This window comes from Oreochromis aureus, linkage group 3 (assembly GCF_013358895.1).
Source record: "Oreochromis aureus strain Israel breed Guangdong linkage group 3, ZZ_aureus, whole genome shotgun sequence".
Taxonomy (NCBI): Eukaryota; Metazoa; Chordata; class Actinopteri; order Cichliformes; family Cichlidae; genus Oreochromis; species Oreochromis aureus.
The window spans coordinates 118,602,207-118,609,746 of record NC_052944.1 but is presented as its reverse complement, the minus strand read 5'-3'; the positions used below and the strand labels follow the sequence as shown (position 1 = coordinate 118,609,746).

General features: G+C 35.3%; 1 long non-coding RNA gene across 1 annotated transcript; it reads right to left on the bottom strand.

The window, feature by feature from the left end:
- Nucleotides 1–685: 685 nt before the first annotated feature.
- Nucleotides 686–3,425, bottom strand: LOC120437953. The gene is made up of 3 exons (XR_005611526.1): nt 3,188–3,425; nt 1,983–2,009; nt 686–712 (listed from the first exon to the last, which is right to left on the bottom strand). It is a non-coding gene; the product is annotated as an uncharacterized LOC120437953 (long non-coding RNA).
- Nucleotides 3,426–7,540: the final 4,115 nt, after the last annotated feature.

Genomic DNA, 7,540 nt, shown 5'->3' with positions numbered 1-7,540 from the left:
AACTGTAACTGAATACTTACACTGAGTGACAAAAAGGGTTTGCCCTTAAATAATAATAGTATAAACTTGTAGTCAAATGTTATAGCCAATGAAACAGACTTGAAAAATATATTTGGATCCAATTTATTATTTATGTGAATATAAGTCTGAATGTATGTATTACAAAATAACCAGATTATCTTATTACAAATAAACCTTGAAAAAGGTGTGTATTTTATATAATTTATCAAAGTAATAGCACCCGTAAGCCAAACTATCAGTGTTAATTCCAAAGTGTAATGTAAAAAATTAAAATGACAAATGTAGGGCTCTGTAAGTAGTTTCTACAGTGAGTTCTACTGTACTGTAATTCTATTACTGTATATTCAACTTTTTACTTGTAATTTCCAGCAAAATGACTGGATGTGAGAGAGTTTAACGACAGGAAAGATGGAGCAGTGAGAGCGGAGATCTCTCAGAATTCTGAAAACAGATTGACGAAGTTCTGGTAACTTCAATTCCAAAACTTAGATTCTGGTAAAACTTGATTTCAAGTCACAGGATTGCGTTTCAACTCAGGTTCAAGCTTGTCAACTTAGATAGAGCTCATGGCGGAGAAATGATAGAAGATAGAATGGCTTGTCAAAAAGATGGAGCAGGGAGAGGGAGAGTGATAGGACAGACTGAATTGCTTGTTAATGATAGAGGGAGAGGGTTTTCTGCAGCAGGTCACCTGTAAGACAGAAAGAAAGTGGAATTAGACACACTTCCAATAAACCTGGCTTTACTGTATTTTTCAGACTATAAGGCACATTTAAAAGCCTTTAATTTTCTCAAAAATAGACAGTGCACCTTATGTATGGTTGTGTTTACTGATTTCAAACCAATTCTATGTGGTACACGGCACTCACGGCATCTGTCAAATGTTTTAGTATGACTTTGGTAAGCTACAAAGCAGCACCACTTGATGTATTGTCGGAGCATGGCTACCATAGTCAGCACCCTCGTAGAGTAATTCGTACTGTGCTTCAACATAATATGGTGTGTGTGTGTATAAGGGCCTGGCACCTGTTGAGAGCCATGCTTATGAAGCAGATTTCAAACTGATCAATCCACATTCATCAATACACAAATCCTGAAAAGTGAGTGAATTGTTCTGTATTTTATGTCTTACAACTGAACAATTTTGAGAGTTATTGTAAATGAGTTGAATAAAGTTTGACTTATCTGTTTTGTTTGACTTAATGTGCCTTAGAATTTAGTGCACCTTACAGTCCGAAAAATACAGAACATATATATCATTACACACTGAAGAGTTGTACAGTACATTATTAGATTCAACTGAATGAAAATGTTTAACATATGGTGGTGGAACATTTCTAAGGACATTTTGCATTCTATTAACACAATAAAAACAAACAGAGTCTGTAAACCAAGATGTGGTGCTACAGTAACTTACTGTAAACATTATATGGTCAAGCTAAACCCACACAATGAAGTCAGAGCAGACAGTTTCAGACCACCTGGTTTAAACACTTCACATGCACTCAACTCAAACTTATAACACATCACATGTTCCTAAATGCCCAAAGGTCTCAAATTCCCGATTCTGTGTGTACTTACCTGGTACAACACTATATCATAATGTCTGGGGAGCCGTTAACATAAAAGTAAAAATAATTTACTCAGTATGACTTTTGGCAAAATGAAAAATTTGGAGACAGATGACTCCTATACAGCAGTTTCTACATATTTCAGTCAAATATGGGGCATGTTTAATACACACCCCGCTAAATCTACAATAAACTTAGCATGGCCGATATTAGGGCCTAATTAAAAATGTAGTATGATGATAAGAGAGATTTGTAAGTCTGGAAATGTTTTCATAGACTTTTCTATTATTTGATGATTGCCAATAGCTGTGCTGACTCACAGCACTAAACTGAATCTCCTATAATGAGAAACATTTCCCAGCACTGCACATCAGACAAACCTTTACTTACCAGACTTGAGACGATCAGATCAGCAGTCTAGAGAAAGGAAACAATTCATCAGATCACTGTTTGATGATTCAGACTGTTGAGCCTCTTCACACACAATCCAATTTACTGTGACACAAATTAACTAGTAAAATCCTCAATTACTTTAAGGCTTTATGAGCTTACTGTAGTGTAAAGAGGAGATAAATGAACTGCAGCGTCTCACATGGCATGTGTAATAAAAGCATTCATTACTACAGAAATGCAAAGAATAGCCATCAATTGGCACAAGTGCAGGATATACCAAATATTTCCTACACAGAAGCCTTGTGGCTCCAACATTTTCTACAACAGGTCAGTGCTAATAAAGTGTGAAAAACCAAAACTTTTAAAATGTTAGATACAAAGTAATTATATAAATCAGAAGCAACAGAAAACCTCATCATGTCTGACATGAATATGTAAATCTTAAAATACATTTAAATATTAACATGTTACAATAGCAGAGGTGCACCATGTTTTGTAATTAAAATTAAATGTCTTAAAATATTACACTAAAAAGTCATTTCATTGTACCCGTTGCTAGGAATATTTATGAATTTTGCAGTGTACCTTTTGGCAACTTTTCTATCTAATTTTAAAACACATTATATTCACTAAATAAGTAATAAACTAATTAGACACACTGGCTGTAATTTACCTAACAATGTCCACTCACACCTCTGGTTCTCTTCGTTTTTATTACTGTTAAAGCTATTACTTATACCGAGTCAGGCAAAATACTTCTACAATGTTGTGACTTTAATGTAATACATCAGAATTTGAGAGACAATATAAATCAATACCTGTGCAGCTCTTAAGTGTTTGAGCAACCACTTATACTGACTCCCCTAAACACTTTAATTGTTTTGTCTGCTACTTAAATCCACAAACATAAGGAGAAAATGAACAACTGTATAAAGACATCTGACATTTAGTTATGTTTAGATTTGATAAGCCATAAGAAATTTAAATCATACATAAATGGGCTATTAAACTTCAGGGACATTTTCAGGGAGAGTCAGAGGGTCCTGTGTGGGGCTTTGCTGCTACAGGTCACAAATCCTGTGTGTTTGCCAATCAGTAAATGGAAACATATCACAAAAGGTCAAACTATTGTATGTAAGTCGTCAAATGTGCTACGCAATGCCAGGTTCATACTGCTTCAGTTACAATCACTGTTTACTTACCAGCAAAGGCAAAACCAAAGATCTCGTTCACTCTGTGTAACAAAAGACAAAGCACAAAAATACAGAATGAGACAACTCAGATCAGCATCACAATCAATACTACATCAATCTGTGTAGTCCAAAAGATTCAGTACACTTCTTTGTTTACCACAGCAACAAACAACTCACCTCTTTTTTTCTACACCTTATTAAAGATTACTGTCTTCATTAAGGTAAAATGTGGTTTCATCCATTTGTAATAAGCCACACAAGTTTCTCAGTTATGTGATAGCTCTATTAGTTTGGTGCTATTAGATAACACAGATTTAATAAGCAATGATTTGCTACACCTAGCACTGCACACTTTATCAAATTGATAAAGTTTAATTTAAAAGCATGAACAATCATAAATGAAAGCTTGGATGATATATTTGTAGGCTTCAACATTTCAGTTGGTCTGCATTCAAATTCTGCTTCCTAAAAATATTATCACCTGCACACAGTATCATTTAGTATCATTTAATATGCTGTTGTTTTAAATATGTACATATCATATTAATAATATTAATGGCGCACTGCAGCATTTTATTTATTTGAAGGTGGCCTTTTTATATTTTATTAACTTCTCACTTTGTGAAAAATTAAACAGAGCTGCAGGTGTAGGTTTTACTTAAAAACAAACCAGTCTGCACAAACTAGTGTTTGTTAAACAGTTCTTAAAATTTAACTAAAAACTAAAATTGATTAATTAAAAAAAAAAAACTTCTTGTTAAGAAATGTTATTATTCTTATATTATGTGTTTTATCCTCACTCTCTCTCCCCTTCTGTTAATTAACCCACAACACAGACACACCGGCACAGGCACGTGACTCTTTTCTCCCGCCTTCTGTCAGAGGCGGTAAAATGGCTCCTTTGAAGTTACCGACCCTGCTGCTTCAGCAGCTTATCAGTGGTTCTAAGATGGCGGCTTATTACCTTACAACCTATAGAATGAGGCCGTTTTAACTGACTGATTTGTGAAGAGGAGAACTAACTTCAGCTTCCCTAAGAGACTCAGAAACACTAACACACCGAATGAACCAAATACAACACAATAACTGTATTAAACAATCAAATGAACCAAATACATTTTGCACTGGGCCTATAGGAGCTAGGCTAGGCGTTAGCACTTGGTTGTTAGGGCTAGCTTACCAAACACTCCTTTTAAATACTAAAATTACAACGTTTCACTAACAAAGCAGCCATTGTGTTACTTTAATATGACTTATACTTCGACTGGCTTTATAAGTCACTAACAACAACTCGGTAAATCACTCAAACAGCTTATAGACATTTTATTTCAGAAAAGAGAGACAGAGAAGCAGCGCTTACCGGCAGGGATCAAGCAGAGAGTGGGAGGAGATTCAGGAGTCAGCCAGAGACATAAAATAAGAGGCATTCACGGGTAGTGGGAAACTCCGCCATGCCAATTTTGTGTAATTTACAAAAATATATGTAAATTTAAATAGTATTAAACTAGATATTTTTGGAACAGAAAACAACTAGCAGAGATTTAATTCTATAAGTTGAATAAATATTTCAAACATGATTATTTTAATTTGAAATTATGGTTAAAAGTCATGAATAAATATAAGGTCATTATGTTAAAATGTACTGTATTATGATATATTTATTTAACTGGCTGGAGTAATAAGAACAGTCTTCTCCTGAACAACAAAACCAAGGGGCTGGTGTTGATGTTCACCTAAGCATCCTCACAGGACAGTAGGAGCTGCAGAGGCTCGCCTCGCTGCACTGCAGGAATCAGAGGTTCAGGAGGTACTTTAACCCCACTGCCATGAGGGTTTTCAACAGTGACTCCTGACATGTTCATTGCACATTTATTTATTTTATTCTAATACATATTGGTTATAATCATATGGATTCTAACCTAAATAGACTTGCACCCACTTGTTCACCCCTGCTGCAGTGAGGTAAAGGTGTGGCTTTCTCCAACAAGACTCTTCAGTGAAGGTTTTAAAGACAACCATCTAAACCAGGGGTCAGCAACATTTAAGACCCAAAGAGCCATTTGGACCCGATTTGCACGAAAAAGAAAACACTGGGAGCCACAAATACTTTTTGACATCTGAAATGAAGATAACACTTCACACATTGTTTTTTACCTTTATGCTCTGTATAAACAACTATACTGTGTTGCTTATGAAATCCATGAAATGCTACAAAGTAAATGAAATTTTATTTATGTAATGGACACATTTTGAACTCTTAAAAATAACAAAAAGTAAAAACATCCAGTTGAAGGTCTCTCTTAAATGAATTGAAAAGCTGAACTTGAATTGTCCATGTATCAAACAAAAACTGATCCTTATATCACCTTTGGGCTTTCAGCGCATAAAGGGCCTTCACCTGAATTTGGAAAAAGCACTATGCTCCTAAAAATGAATAATAAATATTTGCAAAATATCTACATAAATATTTATTTTACCTGGTTAACATGCATGGTGGGTTGAGGCCTGCTAAAATTTATTTTAGTTACAGAAATATTGTAACTCAGCAGAAACATAGTAACTTGGAAGAAGTAGTACAACATTGCAGAAGTGTTGTAATACAGCAGAAATGTTAATATGTAGCGCAAACCTAAAAACCAGGAAGAAATGGTGTAAGAGTATAACTTAATATACAGTAGTATAATAGTAACACGTAGTAGAAATGCAACATAGGAGCTGAAATAGTATAATTTAGCAGAAAAGTAATAATTTAGCAGAAAAGTAATACTTTAGCGGAAATATTGAAATGCAAAACAGCCAGCTTCAAAAGCTGAAGTTTCCTCAAAAATTAGTTGTTGTTCAACTGTGAAAACTTCTCAGAAACATTAGAAATGTTACAGAGGAACTGCCAGCAGATACACAAAGCTAAGGCAAAAATGAGATGCCTAGCAATGTTTACAAATAGGGACAAACACACACAGTGATAAATAACCCATATTCAGAAAACAATGTGCAAAAACATGGATGCAAGCATAAACACAGGCATACATACAAACATACACACACAAGGGCACACAGGGACAAACAAACGTGTCCTGTGTGTTTCTATGCTCAGTCAATCAGTCTGAATCTGGTCAAGTTGAATACACTAATGGATGCTGGTCACCAACGAATAAAAATTGAGTCACACAAGCACAGACAAAGACACACACACACACACACACACACACACACACACACACACACTTCTGTAAAGTTATTAGAAGTTAAAAAACTTCAAACACTGACATCGGCTTTTTCAGGGTTTTTTTTTCAGCTTTATATTTTCAGCTGTATCTATGAGAGTCAAAAAGCCTGGATCTGCTCAATTTGAATCCACCAATCAGAGCTGTCACTTCTGTCTGCTTCATCAGGCTATGTAGTTGTCCCTGTCAGTGCAGCTGCATCCCTTGCTCACACCGACAGAGACATGGGCTTTCTGTAATGTATTTCAGACATGGAGCAGTAGCATCACATCTTAGCAAAAAAATTGTGACTTAAGAGAAACATAATAATTTAGCAGAAATACTATGATTTGGAAGAAATCATAGTATTTGGCAGAAATACTACATTTAGCACAAATCCTATAAAATAGCAGAAATTCTATGTTTTAGCAGAAATACTGTATTTATCACCAATACCAAAAAGTAGCAGAAATACTATGATTTGGTAGAAATCCTATAATTCAGCAGAAATACTATTATTAAGCAGAAATACTATAATTAGCATAAATCTTATAAAATAGCAGAAATAGTATGATTTAACAGAATAGTAATAACTTAAATAGAAAAATTGAAAAAGCAAAATGGACAGCTGAAAAAATGCTGATGGTAAGGGTTGCTCAAATGTGCTTGTTGAAAGGTAAAAAATTGACAAAAAAAGAAAAGAAAGAAATAACAGCCAGCAGATACACACAATTACAATTATGGACACAAATGGAAACACAAATGCACAGAGAGAGACACACAGGATGTAATCGAGTCAACCAGTCTAAATATAATCAGTTTGAATCCTACAATGACATGCTGCCATAAAAAGGGTCTCTCACACACACACACACACACACACACACACACACACACACACACACACACACACACACACACACACACACACAGCAGCAGCAGCAAGTGAACAAACAGTGGCTGTGCATACTGTGTTTCCTGTATGTCCCTAGGTCAGTCAAGCAGCCTGGAGCTGCTGAATTTGAATCCACCAATCAGAGAGGCTGTGTACTTTTTCCCGCCAAAACTGGTGCACCAAGTGCAGGCTTTTACACACGCAGCATAGAGACAGAAAGGATTTTTGCAGTTTATTTCTCATAGTGAGGATTCCCCTCAAACA